The sequence below is a fragment of the Rhyacophila brunnea genome, unplaced genomic scaffold, assembly GCF_057557595.1.
Source record: "Rhyacophila brunnea isolate RB1 unplaced genomic scaffold, BYU_Rbru_1.0 scaffold_6, whole genome shotgun sequence".
In the NCBI taxonomy this organism is placed as follows: domain Eukaryota; kingdom Metazoa; phylum Arthropoda; class Insecta; order Trichoptera; family Rhyacophilidae; genus Rhyacophila; species Rhyacophila brunnea.
In genome coordinates, this window is record NW_028233276.1 from 31,869,569 (window position 1) to 31,885,328 (window position 15,760).

Consider the following 15,760-nt stretch of genomic DNA (forward strand, 5'->3'; position numbering starts at 1 on the left):
TTTTAGACTTATGTTAAAATCGCGTGTTTTGGTTTTCAGCGGTTGGAACTATGTATTTTCTATAAGAATGTTGTATATTATTATCTATGGTATGCAGGTTGGGTTCTGTTCAAAATATGATCTATGGATGTAATCTCGCAAGAAGTTTTAACGTACGTACATGGAGAAACTGTTAAAATTGTTTGAAATTAGCATGAACATACACACATCATAAATGATACATTAGAGTTGGCACTCTACATCACAGAATTTACAGAGATGGCGAACGTTCAAAATATTCTGTAAAATGACGAAACCATAGACTAAATTTTGGTCGCCATGACAGCGTGACAGTACGTGACGTGCATCTCAATATAATCACAACTTTAAAGGTTTCCGCTATAATCTTGTGTACTATTATTTTAAGGAAAAAAAACAAGTACCCATCGTTCAAAATATTATAATACCCTTATTTAAAATTTATTTAGTAATTAAGTTTATTTGCTCCATTTGAAAATGAATGATAATAATAAATCATCTTTGTCTATTGATTATATTGTAATTTATTTCTATCCGAATCAATTGTAATAAATAATAATGCATGTAAACGAATGTGCCTTGATCGAAATCAATATTCGTTTGAAATTAGTTCAATGAAATATTTTCAATTACTCTCGAACCACTTATTCTGCCATTATTTGTAAATGTAAAATACACTGGGAGGTTGCAAAGTTATGTTTACATAAATTAGCGGTTATCAAACTTTTTATTTTCATGCGTTATATACATATTTTGCTACGATAGCCTAAAAATAAAAATATTTTTTAGTGATGTGGGTGAGCTTCCTGTTCAACACACTGTTTATCGAATTGCAGATTTGAACTACAATAACAATAGATTGTATTATATAGTATGGACGAAGAAGAGGACGAGAAAATTACGTCTACGTAACACATGATAAATAATGGTAGTTGTATGTAGGTATACCATTGTTTTCTTACCAATCAAAATGGCGAAATGATTCGGTCTATGATTGACCGTTCATGGAAAATAAGGTCAGGCTTATTGTCCTTGTGAAAAATATTTGCGATAAGGGAAGAGCGGTATGCTGCGTTAAAATTTTGAAATTATTTCCGGTTTATAAACTGATGTATGCAATCTATCATTTTGATTTTTGACTGTGGATTCAATTAATATAGTAAAAAAAAAATGAATTAACATCGTGTATTTTTTCTCAAGGCGTGAGATCGAAACCGCGACTTACGGCTTCATAGACACCCGTTTTATCAACTCGACTACCGTGGGTGCGCAATAATTATTGATATACCTTGAAATTATTAAAATTATCTAATATTCTGCGGCGCCATGGAAACTAAACGTGGTATCCCAAGCCGCCGAATTGCACACTTCTCAATATCAGAATAAACCAATCTTTTTTTACAGACTTATTTTTCATCGGATTTATGTAAAATTCATAAATCCCATTTTGGTTAAAGTTGAGATTTTTATTGAATAAGTATCCTTATTGTCTAATCATTTCAAACATCAATCCACCCTGCCTTCTAAATTATTTCCATACAACTGAAAAAGGCAATTTTTTGTTCCTTTTTTTTAAATCTATAACTTCTATTTGAAGAAACAAAAAATATTTTTTAGTAATAAATATTATAAGATTGTTTTTGCTGTATTATGAAAAAAGTAGGTTTTGAAGCTCATTCCCATAATTTTCACTATAAATATAATGTCCGAACATTATACAAAGTGTTATCCATCCAACCAGATTTTTTTTATTAATCAATTAAAAATGGATTTCTGTAAGAATTGACGATTTAAAGTTTTTATTGTCACAACAAAGTCATAAGAAAACAATATATCACGTTTGAAGATGATAGTTTTTTTTGTGTAGACGTCAGTCAACAAATAATAACGCTAAATGTCAAACAGTCAAAATAATCAATATATCAAATAGTCAATATTTATTCCTATTCAATTTGACACATTGATTTCATTAGTAATAAGTCACCGTTTAGCATATTTTGAAACATCTTTTTTATGAATATTATTTTATTTTTAATCCAGTAAGTGATATAGATGTATAAGTATATATATATGTATATAGATGTATAATAGATGAATATACTTACTCAAATTGCTATTATATTATTTTTTAGTAAATCAAATGAAGAATAGCTGTGGTTGAGCAAAATAGTTGTTTTAATTATTATCGCATATTATTATTGGTTAAATATATAAAGAAGAAATACTGAAAATTAAATGAGTAGGTGGTACAAGTGACATTTATTATTATAAGTAATCAAGAATGCGACAGGCTATTTTTATATCACTACATACTTATTTATGCATATAACAGGATGCAGACATGTTACTAATTTATATATTAAAAAATATAAGCACTTTGGATTATATTCCATGAACATCGTATGATATTGTTATTTTCTACAATGACTTTTCTACAAGTACTTACAATGATATTGTTATTTTCAAAAAAACATATAATTTCAATGTTTTTGCCAGACTTGTCCTTCTTCAAACATTAATTATTAATAAACATAAATATACATCATTTAAGAAAAGGCTTCACTTACAAAATTTACACAATGTTGAATACAATAATTATGTTGGATTTACAATGATTGCTTATTTAACTGTGAATTTGATTTGCTTAACTTGATCAGTGATTCACTGGTACTCACAAATTCTTCAGCAGTTTATTTGTATATTAATAAAGTTTAACAATTTTTAATCAATTATTGGGGCGGTCCGGATCCTTCTACATCGTCATTATATTAATATTATTGTATATCTATATAATGCATGGTATTGCTTTAACATAATTTTTCCAGGTAACCATTATTTTTATTGTATGATAAATGTAGGATAGTCTTAAATTAGAATAATTTATAATGCAAACCGTAACTAACCGTTTGAATGAACAATGAATGCATTTTTTATTTATAATAGATCATTAAAATTGTTGCTTTGATGCTATAATATAAAAAATAACGATTTCAAAAGCTGGGTAACTGACTGAAAGAATGGAAGTGGCACAATGCCCAATGACATGGTTTGAATAAAATAATGCAAGTATTAAAATGTCTTTTAATGATAATAACCACTACCTACATTCCGAAATGGCTTCTATTGGAAATTATTGACTCATCCGGAAATTGATTATTTTGTTTTCCACGCGTCGCTTGACAATCAATTTCGATTCGATTTCATATAATGGCTCTGTGATACCACTGCGGATCTGACTAGTGCCGTTTTGTTTTTTACGCATAGCGAAATGTCTAGATTGAAGATTTCTATGGGAATAGACTCAATAAAAAATTGAGTAGACGCGTAACGGCGCAAATTCAACTTAAGTTGTCTATGAATGATTTTTATCTTATCTCTTCGATAGACTAAATAGTTGTATTTGAATAGGATGTGATAGTTTAAAAAAAGAACTTACTAAGTCCCTTTCACTAAACGTAGACTTGTTTCAACTGTGTGGGTTGTGTATTTTACATTACTTTTACCAATATGCACGTAGTGGCTTTTAGAAAATATTTATTATAAATGTTTATTCTTATTAATATTTTTATACGTTATGTTACGATAAATTTACAGTCTACACTATAATATAAAAATAAAGTTATGTAATTAAAAAGAAAATCTACAACGTATCACGTACGCAAGTCATGCACATTTTTTCCTACTCTATATTCCCATAAGCTTGGTACAGGTAAGTACAGTGGTTTGGTATTCCAAATATAGGGGAGTGAAGACATTTAATAGATGGTTTTATTGCCTATGGTCTCCATGATGGCAGAATCTCGTTAATATATTTAAAAAATGGAGAATAGCAAAAGTAATATAATCCGTAGTTTACAGTGTAGTTTTTCATCACTTTCCGTCGGGATCACGTCTAACTACTAAGCTTAGTTTTATATGGATACATAATTATTGATTAATAAACATAGAATTGTTTTTATGATTGTTTATTGTTTCACATCTATTCTAATATTACACGATAGTACGGTTTTAATATTTTGATAATTTAATATCGTCTATGTTCTGGCAGAGCACACTAACTGGAGAATACTAGTTTTGAGTAATTTGACTTTGAAGTTGTTAAAATGTTTGAAATGGTCTATCATGTGAGTTTATTAAGTACCTAAACGTAAAAAGGATGACTTTAAAATAAAGACTGTTTATTTAATAAGAAGGTTTCCAGACGGTAAAGTTTGAAATAAGGAACATTTTGGTATAACTAACTCAATATGTCATTTTTTCGAATTAGTGTCTTCTGCCAGAACAGTGACGATATATATTGGGGAAAAACACGGTATACGTGGAACGATTATATAATTGAGAGATTATTTGTGAACTGTTTGATTGAAAGGTTTGATATCGACTACCCATTATATCTAATACACAGATAAGTTCGAGTGACGAGTATTTCATTATGTAATGAAATCGTTTGTTCTATTTTATATCGATAGATGTTACTATACCACAGATGGTAAATAGTATTATTATATCTTATATGAGTCTTGTTAGAAAATGGAAAATTTATTTAAAACTTTCCTTTTATGTTTTAAACAATAATAATGTAGGTACATGAAGGATGCATAAATAGTTGTATTTCAACGTTGAATTCATATAAATTTAAGCTATATGTACAATCAAATTGTATCTACGAAATTTTAATTGAATTTATGTGCGTTAAAAGCTCAATAATATAGTTAAATTGTATCTGTGAATAATAGTGTTTTGTTGAGACAATAATTATACAAAATGTCAATATTCGGTCAAATTTATTAAAGAGATTTTAAGTTCAATTTAAAGAATATGCACATCTTTATAGGGCGATTAATTTTCATCAACCTACATTAAAAAAACAATATGTTTCTATTCTGAACTAGTGCCGTCTAAAAAAATAATACATACCATGTGTACGTATACAGTGCGCCATCATTAATATGATTAATTTTTAACGATATATCATGTCGGAAATAGATATCCCATGCTTCGACACTTTCATGTGCATGGCACGGAAAACCATTAATCAATAAATGAATAATTAACAAAATGGGATAGAATAATAATATAATGCTATTAGGTCATTATGTTACTGGTGAACTTTGATAGACTTTCAGCCGTGTAATTTCACTGACATCCATACACTAATGTAACATGATGGTAGGCACGCAGAAGAAGATTCCAGAAGTTTTTTTCTATTTCAAATATTTATTTGTTTCTGTAGATCAGTGTTTCGAAGTTTCAAAGTAGGCGATAACGCCCCCTAGAGGACGCATAAGTTGCAATTGCAGGGCGTTCAATGTGAATAAGGGGGGGAGGGGGTAAAATATAGTTAAATTTTTAATGGTTACTATATTTTCTAATATGCGCTCATGTCAGCCGACGTGACTTTATAAGAAATTATTAGGAGGTCAGCGTGTCGGCAGGAATGTGTGCTGCTAACTAAAATACAGCTGAACATAATAATATGGTAGCAGCGCATCGAGTTCATCCTTCTCATTAGGATTATTTTTAATTTGATTTGTAATTTTTATTCTAATTATTTTTAGTTATCTTAATTTTTTGTGATCAGTGCGGATGTTCATTTTAATGAATAGTTTCATAATTTACGCATAATATAGTTTCTTAAAGGAATGTAAAATTGTCACTGCATATATCACTCAAAGTAGGATGATTTCCAAGAGAGTGTTAGCTATTTATTTCTGAAAAGAGAGCAGTAGGCCAAATAAGTTTGGGAATATCTTATGTAGACTCACAGAAAAATAATTTATAGATTGCATTCATTGCATGATATACGCATTTCTTTCATAGTTTTTATCAAAACTTTCTTACTCTTATTATATTTCTAATTCTTACTCTAATTTAACGTTTGAGCTTACGTTATATTATACGTATTGTCAATGTAATAATATTATACCTACCCTATAAGGTGGTAGTATATAAAGCTGTGGTGTGAAAAAGAAAATTCAAACCCAATTTACTCCCCACATTTCCCCCTAACCTGGAAACATTATTAACTGTTCATACTTTCTAATTGATGTAAGTTATGTACTCTATTTGTATCGTTTTTTTTTTGCGACCCGTATTTTATCTTTCGACATGTGCAGAATCAATGGATACTAATTACCAATATCGACTGCTTAATCTACAAACCGGCTAAATCCATTAGGGCAAATTGTTCAGGAAGGAGAAAAAACTTAATAGTTTAATTATCAAGCGGAATTAATTAACACTCTATTTAGCTTCCCATTTATATATTATTGTTCAAAGAGCGGAGTTGTTTCATTTACTATATTAGGAATTTGGAAGCTGCAGTTGGCTGTTTTGTGTGAAGAACGATAACGCATTTATTTATAAATTTAGGAGTTTGAAATTTCGTGTAAGCATATTATACAACATGCTTTATAACAAAATTCCATCAAAATCTCATGTTTAAAGTTAAAAAGTGAAATTAGCTGGTTTGTAGATTAAGCAGTCGATATGTACTACTGACATAGAATATAGTAAGTAATTTTATTCAGATTTTAATTAGTATAAGACGTGAATTAATTTAAATTTCATTAAATTATACTCTCAGTTTTCATATTCCCATTTCTACATTACATTGGTATTTTCTATCACATAAATACCATACCATATAAATTATAAATCTCTCTAAAATGTATGTAGGTAAGCTTTGAAAAACATAAATAAAATTGTTCCAAATTAGGTCATTATTTGCTTATTTTAGATACATAAATGTAATGTTAGAAATCTCGAATAGCTGATTCCAATTAGTTGCCCTTCATAAATAATTTATTTTTAAGAATTTTCACTTTAAATTAATCTACATTTAAATGTATTACTAATTCTTGGGTAATATAATTATAGTAATGACTTAAAGTGACTACTATTCATCAGTGTCAACATTTTCACTAAGTATGCATAATGTATATAATAAATATACACACTTAGCTTCAGTTAATATTGACTCAGATAAAACTACACTATTAATCATTGTATCGGTCATCGTTGGGCGCCCAGTTGTGACGACTATAAGTACTAGGGCACCAGAAAACAGTATTTCTAAAATCAATGTTTCTAGCTTTTAATAAAAAATATTGATAGAATATTTTTTTCCGATTTGTTTTTGCATCAAGTAGCTATCAACCTTTAATTTATAATACAATTATAATCATTCCGGTAAAATTTAGTTTTATTTAAATTAATAATACTGTTGATATATAGCCGTCTAATATCATAGTATAATAGAATAAAGAAGTACGTGTTTACATGCGCGACTCTGCTAGATACCGACTATTGTTTGCAAGAGGGAGACAGATTATTCTTCCCCCTCTTACGCCGCACCTGTGTGTGTGGCGTGATAGTATTTAGTTCTCATCGATAATTTGTAACACGCGCATATAAAATGTGATCTTTCTGTATAATAATATTCATGCAGTTTAATATAAATAAAGTTAATCGTATATTAAAACTACGTTGCTTATTTACAATCCTCAAAACAATCCACAATTCCCAACAAATACATTGCATTTTCACCAAAAATTAACAGTTAACTCCATAAAAGTAATTTATGTATATGCCTATATGTATTTTTTGAAATTGTAAAAATAAATATAATAAGATGCCTAATGACAGTGGTGTAGTAAAAAGTAGTGCAGAGCAGTAGCGAAACGATCACATAAACATCCAGACTTAGGGAAAACCACATAAATACATAGTGACCTAACCGAGAGAACCTAGTGCCTTAACGTACTGAATCATTAGCGATCATCCACGATTTCGCCTGCGTGATATACGAAAATAATTACAAGATAAAAAGAACTTTTTATACACAACGTTTTTAAATTTTCTGTTCAATTATTATGCTCAATAAGCTCAAACTTGTACTTGATATGAAGTAAATAAAAAACAAACAAACAAATATAGAATACTGAAATGTCATTTTGATTTCCATAGTAACGCACGTATATATTAATAATTTAGTTGCTAGGACCACCCACTTAGCAACCAATAATAGTGGATTGGATTACGGATTTCTTCCGAAATAACTTTTCATACAAAACAGAATTAACTGAAAATGAATTCAATTCTACTTAAAGACGGCTAAAAGTATTAAAAAAATGCATTGACATTGTGTGTCATCATGCATATTCTAAAAGTCTCAAATGTCTAGCTAGTCGGGAAGTTAGTTAAAAATCGATTGCAAGATTTGTACTGGATAAACAACCACTGGACAAATAAGAATACGAGTAATTACGTTGTAATAAAAATTAGACAAGTAGGTATACATAATGAAGAAAATCACCGAATCAATTAAAATTTTTCCTCACTTTTTTACTATTTTTGAATACCCACCTACCCTAACTATATGTAGGTAAGATTACTTTGCGGTTCTCGTATCCCAGGTTCATTTTTCGGCGAGGTCACATTATATTTATGAGATGTAAGAGCCTAGTTGTTTGTGATTGTTTCACTTCTATTGCTAATAATGTAATAACACTATTGTCATTTGGCCTTATGGCCTGTTGTAGTGTTAAAAAAGCGGTGTTAAGTTACTTATATACCCTTTTAATTAAAATACAAGACAATTCGGGTAATGTCATTGAGACGATTGCATCATTAATAATATTGGTCTACAACTACTTACAAACTACTATATAATTTAACAAATAAGGTACTGAGATGTCCCGGGTCCTGTGGCTAGCTCGGGATGTTTGGTAGGACCCGGAATTCACAAAAATTAAATAATAAATAGAAATAGGTAGCAGTAAAATGAAAAAGTCGTTGATGAAAAATTGTTTCGTTCAGAGAACGTGGTTTTTATATTTTGGTTAAATCGACAAACCATCAATTCACAATATTATTCTTACACATTTCCGTCACTTAATATTACTGCTAAATCTCTCATTCGCTTTAACTTTAAACTTAATTCTCTATATCCGTTTCTTTAACTAATTTTTCACGTCCATGCGTGGTTATGTCGTTTCTTTTTACTCCCCGAGTCATGAGGCCGATGTTGCCTCTTTCAATGGCGACCCTCTACTCTCTTTTTTCTCTCGAAAGTGTTGCCATCCTTCCCTTACATACTCCTTATTAATTAATTCCTTTGGCTTTCGTCTCTTTGATTCGGCAAATCACATTCTTCTCTGACATACTCTTATTATAGTTAGATACAATTCTTAAGTGCTAAGTACATGTTGAATATTTTGACATGATTTTGACAGTTAATCAAGGAATTTTGGACGTACGTACGCCCATTGTTGACTAAGAGGTCAGGTGACATGGTTTTACCTAATAATTAATTTAATCTATCGGGAGAGGCCCAATAATCATGGGTGTGACAGTACCTACAGAAACAAGATACCGAATTGAATATGTATATTGAAATGTATTTTCCAAGTTGAATAATATAAAATTATGCAACCGTAATTTAAATCTGAATGTAATTAAGAGTATGACACAGTTTGCTAAATACTGCCTTATCTTTCCTCCTGCATGACGCTGCGCGGTCATGGACTCACACTCAAGCAATGAGTGTTTTCGTGGGTTTATCGGAGAATCCTTAATGTATCATAAAAACAAAGGATGCGTGACGATGTAGCAGTGGCGGTTCGTTGTCATAAAAAAGTTTTCGACAATTAATTCCATTAATAATAAAAATCCTGCAACATTAAAATATTCTCCCAATATAATATGTTTCACACAAGACAATATCTAAACAACTAACTGTTTGGTTATTATTTTTATTTCGTTTATAATAACATACTTACCTAGTAATTATGAATGATTATTTTAGATGCGCTAATAATAATTGTAAATATTGAATGAAGATAGTGCATAATAATATAAAGGTGTACAATTATTACTTAATGCAACAGCACAAGAAAATTATGTACTATGCGAAAAATAAATCACTAATTATTTGGCTACAACACGCGAAATGACTAGTATGTACTGCTGTATCATATATTATACAGAAGAAGAAATTATATTCTGAAGAATCTCCGTCAGCAGTATGACAAAATATAACCACTAGAAAAAACCACATTTGAAAAAAAAATATGCTCGACGGGATTTTAACCCTCATATCCACTGGTATCACGCCAAAATGCTTTAACCAATTAAGCTACGAGCCTCCTACCTAATTGCGATAATTTAAACTAGTAGGTCCTACATGAAATGCTTATCTAATTGCGTTATTATTGACTATCGGTTTTTGTGTTTTTAAATCAAGGAATATTAATTACCTTAATTACTAACCGACGTCTGGCTCTCGCCAATAATCTCAAATTTTGTGAATTATTTGTTGAATAAAAGCAGGGCTCGAAATGGACCGGAGCGCACCGGAGCACCGTTCCTGTTCGTGAAATCGGTAAAATTATCGCTCCGTCTCGTGGAAAAAATAATTTGACCATCTGAGCTAGATAGGCCATATAATAGAAAAACGAACACACTTGTTTTTATGAAATACACATAAAATTTGATAAATAAACTAAATATCTTCAGAAAACTGTCGAGCGCTCCGGTTCGTAAACTTTTCCATTTCGAGCACTGAATAAAAGAAATGGTTTATTAAAAATACGACAGATATTAGAGGATTGATTATTAAAATTAGAAAGAGTTTATTATTATATTAAACGTATGATCATAGAAATAAAAATAAGCTTTTAGATTTCTAGATTGGGGTATTTAACTATGCCAAGAAAATTTAACCATGTCAATGCTATCAATATTTATGCACCTGCTAACTAACTACACGGAGTTTTCTTTACCGAGGCGTGACGGTTAACGAACTGGGTGCTTTCAAATTGAGCGTTTCTAATAAATTACCTTGTGAATTTTTTGTTTGCAGTAGAAATTTTATAAAGAATGCATGATTTTGTAAAGCAAAGGCAGACTAGTGATAAAATCTCCGTTTATGAATCCGTGGATCACGGTTCTAATACGGGGTCTGGAAAATTCATGCGCTGTTTATCAGTGAGTGTTTAAGTATGACCCCCACATCCTAAAGCGGGCCCCCAGGCCACGATGTTTGGCAGGCCCCCAACCTATCGCTAAGGTTAAGGGCAGTGTAATGTTCTACAGTAGGTAATATTCCCCAAATGGCATTCCGCGGAACTCAAGGGTTCCGCGAGGTAAACTTAACGGTATTCTGTGTATTTTTAGCGATTTTTTTTGTATTCCTAATTAAATCCACTTTAATTATTGAGCTGGTTAGCATTCGCATCACATTATGAACCACTGATTGCGACTGTGTGGTTTGTGTGGTAGTCAACTAACATACAACCCTTCGCCATATTAGATAAATAGTTATTTTGTTAGTCTGAAAATAGGTAAGTATACTAAAAATACAAAAATAAAATCATGATACCACACCAAGTTGCATCGCACCGCCACATATTTTAAAATGTTAATATTCTGTAAGTGAAACGCAGGCGACTTTTTTTACTACTAGAGCAAATTCAGAATGTGTGTTTTCTTAATTAACTGGTAAACCCGCCACACCGGGCCCCCAGGCTAGAGTCCTGTCAGCCCCCCTTGTGGGGGCCATGGTTTAGAGCCAAAGCAAGTATGGATCTAATTCATTGAGAAAATGGCCAAGATCTACATCGGATTAAAGACTTAATTTAAAAAATAAATCTATCAGGAATTTGATTTATGTGTTAACACTCATGCTGTCCATTGAATTATCCAATATTATTGAAAACTCGACATAGTTTTAAATCATTACATATGTTGTCCAGATTTTAAACATAAAATACCTGATTGAATTACCAACATCCAATTACAGTTTTTATTTAGGCATGCTATAATTATATTAGCTTCATCATGATAAGTGATAGAACTATTCAAGTCTGCTAAATTGATTGACACTGGGTGTATGGTGTATATTTTAATGATGTTGATGGATTGCTAAGCCGATGATGTATAAATCATATTAAACGTGTTAACATAATTCGATGAAATTGGTCGTTTTGACTGATGTCTAAATTAATTTGATAAAAAATAAATGAGCGAAGTAGAAAGGTACGATAATATCAAAAATTTCCTTAAATTAACATTGACATTCAAAATAAAACGCGCGTTCATCGAGCTCTTGAATCTAGAGCATCGCATTTTTCAATATAGGTACCTATATATTTTTTTTTTACGAACGCATTAATATTCAAGTTCACTGGTTTTCTTAAGAAAAGAAAAAAAATACTTTAAATAAACTGTTCTCTTCTGTTCACTTTGAGAAAGTAAACCGAATCAGTCGAATGTTGAGTACAATTTTTTTGACATGTGATATTGACTTGACAGCCAGCATGTGGATCACTCAAGTTAATTTATTTGACTTTACTATTAGCTGCCAAATTAATTCAAACTGGATGCTTTAAATTAATATTAATAACTTTCACTCATTCAATACATTGAAGCAGGGTTGATAGGTCTTAATTGGCTGTTTTTTTTTTTTGATATTGAGATATTTTTCGATCGATTTATGTCCAACAAAATAATTTAAGAACAATAACTTTTATTACGTCATATCGACCTATATAATTGTAATTGTATGATTTCTTTCCTAATAATCCCACTGTAGAACTTGACTATTAATAAATCAATCAAAAAATATTAGAAATATACGTATAATAAAGAATCATTACTAATCTTTGTGAACCTGAATATTATTCCTTTACTAGATGAATATATTTTTATCTGCGATACGATTATTGTAGTCGTCAATAGGTACTTAAGATGTATCTCTACTGCTAGTTGTAGACGTGTCCAAGCTAACTCAATCTATTTCGTTACTTGTCATTACATTTTCAGGATGTATCCCCGTAGAACTTCACTATCTAATCGACCCAACTTCCTCTAAGTCAACATTTTGGACATTTTCTTACGTACCACGGTTACAAAAATTGTACATAATATATAGGTATATAAAATGCTCGTTATTTTAGTAGCATTTCACAGATAAGTAATTTTGTACATATTTAATGATTAAAAAGTACATAAGTAAATAGGTAGTCGTAAGTAGCTACATGCTTATTAATATTATTATCAGATATTTTATATATTGAATCAATGTCAAATAGTCTATTTAAATCAAATTGGAACATTATTGTTAACAAATAAACGTCAGATTTCAAATAGGTAAATGGCGCGTTTTTTTAAATACGTAAAAAATTACCACTTGCTGAAACTGCTACTCAAAGAACGTGTAACATGTTTCAGAGCTTTTCTGTCATCTTAAATGCGTAGAAATGTTTTTTAGCCAAATTATATTAGCAGACATGTTGATGTACAATTTACCGGACAAGATGTACAACTGAGTGATTAGATTTTTCCAGCGATTGTTTCTTCTAAGAGCCATTTCAGCCAATTTTTATGATAGATTTTTTAAAAAAAGTCTATTATCTAGCATACCTATCCATATTTTGTCTGCAATCAAATTATTGCGTTTTTTATTTGTGCACGCTATGATAGACGTCACCATGCTGATTAAAAAATAGAAGAAAGCGTGTGGACAATCGCTGTAAAAATATAGTCACAGGGGTGGACTAATCGACCATAGCGTTACACTAAAATTGACCGGGTCGACAAACAAAAAATTAGAGACTGAAAAGAGTGAGAGCCCATTATTTGGTAGTGGGTTGATCTAAGCTGATGATGACACCTATAGCAGTGACATTCATCTGATTGGGACTGATTTCTGCGAACTGATTGGTAAAACATACCGATATTGAAACAGTTTCACATAATATAATAATTGCATGCCTTTTAAATCGACGTGCAGTCAAAATCAGTAAGAAGCAACTGCAATAGCAATCAACTTAAATAACAGATTATTTATTACCTGCGGTGCTATTTTCCTCTTATCAGCCCAACTCAACTAGTCAATGTCTACTGGTTTCAAAGAATGTCTTCAAAACTCAGTTGTTTATACACCCGATCCTCTTTTTGCACGGGGGATACGTTCCAAAGACTACCGTGTAGTACAAAACAAAACCGTGTAAAAAAAGATAAGATGCCCATACAAAAATGGTAGATACTAAATAGGTTCCATTACTTAAAATCAACTCAAAATACGAAATTATTGAACTCGAAAATAAATCGAATTTATTTATTATTTAGAAATAAAAATATTTATACTTACATAAAAATACATAGTTTTCGATTTAAAATAAAATTTAGCATCGAGAAATATATTCATTCAGTGTTGCTACTTGACAATAAAGGCCCGTTTACTGCTGTTTTTGACGCTCTCGTGTCGAGCCCGAAGTGACTGACTAGTGGCGCCATGTATATTCGTATATAAATCTGGGCGACATCCGGTGATAACATGTGTATGCACCAGTGGCGTACGGTCCATTGCAACGCAATTTTTTGATAAATATGTAATTTTGTACATATGTGTACTTTTTAGTTATTTTAAGCCGTGTTAAAGCAAAAAAATCAGTGTAAATAAAAAATAATCGCTACCTTTTTTAAACCGTGTTATTTCGAAACCGTGCAAAAAGAGGATCGGGTGTATTCTAAAGTAGATTAGAAGTTCAACGACTCTGGGGCCCGATTTCCTAACTATCGTCTCGTGTGGCACCAGACGACATGACGTAATTGTGACGTCAGCCAATACACGCTCGAGCGGGCGGCATGGCGGCTGACGTCACAATTACGTCATGTCGTCTGGTGCCACACGAGACGATAGTTAGGAAATCGGGCTGCTGGTCGGTGATGAAATGTTTATACGATGCGCCTTTGTATTCAATATTGATAAATTATTATAAATCAATTTAATTCAGGGTTACCACTGAATACTATATAATATTGTAAACTACTACCTAGGTATAGACAAAATAATATTATGGTATATATTTAATTATTCAGGGACAGTGATTAAATGACTAAAAGCGATACGTACATATAATTTTAAAATGAGTATTTGAAACATGAAGCTGCCGTATATAAAATTAAAAAAAAAAAGGTGGAATTATATTCCATGGACTCATATAATAAATAAAATGCTGTTATTATGCATATCAACGTAGGATGTACTCTTATTGTATTAGTTCGACTTCTACTCCTTAAATTACATTGATAAGTATACTTACAGAAATATCAATACGTTTACTTGGAACAATAACAATGGATCATTTATGATAACAATGCCTTATTTAGGTATATAGTATTATTTGCAGTTGTATATTTATCTTTGAAGTCAATTTACTTAACACGGTCGCCAGCGCGCTTGAAGGGTACACAGGCAAAACTAGAAAAGTCACACAAAATCTAAAAATGATTTAAGTATCGTAACACCTACATTTCCACGTAAATTTTTCTCTGCATTAATTAAAAAATGTAAAACAAATTGTAGTCCTCCAAAAATAACGATTTCTCAATACCCCGTACAGGTCCAAAAGTGGGAAGGTCCCATATTATCGTGTTATTAAAATGTAACAAAGAATGTCAAACGTCAATTTTTGTGTTGTAATTTTACTGGTTGGCAGTTGGTATTTTGTATTGTGTTGAGTTTTTAATTTCTGTGCATTAAAATGCCCATATTGATGAAGACTGCAATACAAGTATTGCGGAAGATACAAAAAAAAGTACTTAGTTCTTTTTCCACCAATACAGAAACTAAGAATGTCCAATGTGTTCAAAAATATTTTTTTTATTTACGACAACTTTTGCTGTTGTGACATTTCTTGTTTTGCCCGTCTATCTTTCAATTGTATTCGTTCAA

The 15,760-nt window shown here is 30.9% G+C and overlaps 1 protein-coding gene across 2 annotated transcripts in view; it reads right to left on the reverse strand.

Moving 5' to 3' along the window:
* LOC147065562 (uncharacterized) overlaps positions 1–15,760 on the reverse strand; it is a 95,233-nt gene that overhangs the window by 49,314 nt on the left and 30,159 nt on the right. The window lies entirely within an intron of this gene.